Source organism: Aplysia californica, unplaced genomic scaffold (genome assembly GCF_000002075.1).
Source record: "Aplysia californica isolate F4 #8 unplaced genomic scaffold, AplCal3.0 scaffold00356, whole genome shotgun sequence".
NCBI lineage: Eukaryota > Metazoa > Mollusca > Gastropoda > Aplysiida > Aplysiidae > Aplysia > Aplysia californica.
In genome coordinates, this window is record NW_004797626.1 from 698,294 (window position 1) to 700,487 (window position 2,194).

Consider the following 2,194-nt stretch of genomic DNA (forward strand, 5'->3'; position numbering starts at 1 on the left):
CACACCCACACACCCACACACCCACACACCCACACATCAACTCTCTCTCTCTCTCTCTTTCTCTCTCTCTGTCTCTGTCTCTCTCATATTACATACCCCTACTTTCGCCATCCCCACCCCCTCTCCCACTCACACACACACACCACTGTAAACATTGTAATATAATGTGAAAGAGCTAAAACATGCGGTAGTGTCAAGAAACAATATTATGAATAACGTATAATGGAAGTTACTGAGATTAATAGAAACTGACTTGATCGGCTCAGAAAAAGAAACACTACTAGGCTAGAAAACAAACTGAAAGTGAGAGGCAATAAACTGCTGGTCCTGGCCTCCAGTATTTTACTCGTACTTTCTACACCCCCACTCAAAATATCGACATGCACTGGACCCGTTAAATATGTAATAAAAACAATCCTGTATGATTACAAAAAGTCAATTGATGCCGTACCAGTGACGATGCCCCAAGTAGATCAACGCTAAGGATACTATACAAAGCTGGCAAAAATTTGACCGGTCTTGCCCAGTTAACAAACCGCCCCTGGTGACAATATCCTTTGAATCTAGAGAAGTAGATCGGAGCCGATGGCAGTGGGAAATCAAGACGAGTCTGAATATAAAAGAAAAAGTATAGATCTAGTCTTTACAAACGAATGCTTGTACGTCACTCACTCATGAATCATGAAGGGACACAAAATGACTATTCAGCAGGATGATGATGATGATGATGATGCTGATGATGATGATGATGATGATGATGATGATGATGATGATGATGATGATGATGATGATGATGATGATGATGATGATGATAATGATGATGATGATGATGATGATGATGATTATTATCATTATTATTATTATTATTATTATTATTATTATTATTATTATTATTATTATTATTATTATTATTATTATTATTATTATTATTAATATTATTATTATTATTGTTATTATTATCAATAATAGTAGTAGTAGCAGTAGTAGTTGCAGTAGTAGTAGTATTTGTAGGAGTTGTTGCAGTAGTAGTAGTATTAATAGGAGTATTTGTAGTGGTAATAGTAGTAGTAGTAGTAGTAGTAGTAACAGTAGTAGTAGTAGTAGTAGTAGTAGTAGTAGTAGTAGTAGTAGTAGTAGTAGTAGTAGTAGTAGTAGTAGTAGTAGTAGTAGTAGTAGTAGTAGTAGTAGTAGTAGTAGTAGTAGTAGTAGTATACACACACGACTGTAATGGAGAGACGAACACACACGACACCAAACATTCAAATAATGAGCCCGGGTGTAGAATTTGACTTTTTATGTTGATCCCCGAAGTGAGTAACATTAACCAAAAGCCATTGGAATACAGGGCGCTTACGTCCCGTGATTAAAAATGAGTAAGGTACAATACTGTGACTACCGTGATACTAGTAGGAGTAGTCTTTTTATTTACTGTTATTATTACTCTTATTATAATTTGTATTTCTATTATTTTTGTTATCATTATTATTATTGTTGTTATTACTATTACTTTCATCGTTAATATTATTTATTTATTATTATTATTATTTTTATTTTTATTATTATTAATATTATTATTATTATTATTATTATTATTATTATTATTATTATTATTATTATTATTATCATTATCATTATCATCATTATTATTATTATCATTATTATTATTACAATTATCGTTGCTGTTATTATTATTATTATTATTATTATTATTATTATTATTATTATTATTATTATTATTATTGTTACAATTATCGTTGCTGTTATTATTATTATTATTATTATTATTATTATTAGTAGTAGTAGTAGTAGTAGTAGTAGTAGTAGTAGTAGTAGTAGTAGTAGTAGTAGTAGTAGTAGTATTATTTTTAAAAAATTTCTTCTTCTTCTTCTTCTTCTTCGTCTTCTTCTTCTTCTTCTTCTTCTTCTTCTTCTTCTTCTTCTTCTTCTTCTTCTTCTTCTTCTTCTTCTTCTTCTTCTTCTTCTTCTTCTTCTTCTTCTTATTATAATACTATTATTTCCATTATTATAATCATTATTATGATCATTATTATTAGTATATTATTAAGGTTGGTGTTGAGAGTATTATTACTACTATTACTATTATTAGTATTTTTATTGTTATTACATTTATTACATTTGTCTTCATCATTATCATCATCTACATCATCATCATCATCATCATCATCATCAGATA

General features: G+C 29.6%; 1 protein-coding gene across 1 annotated transcript in view; it reads left to right on the forward strand.

Annotated features, from left to right (window-relative positions):
• The window catches only part of LOC101858199 (internalin A), a 12,289-nt gene that overhangs the window by 2,832 nt on the left and 7,263 nt on the right, over positions 1-2,194 (forward strand). The window lies entirely within an intron of this gene.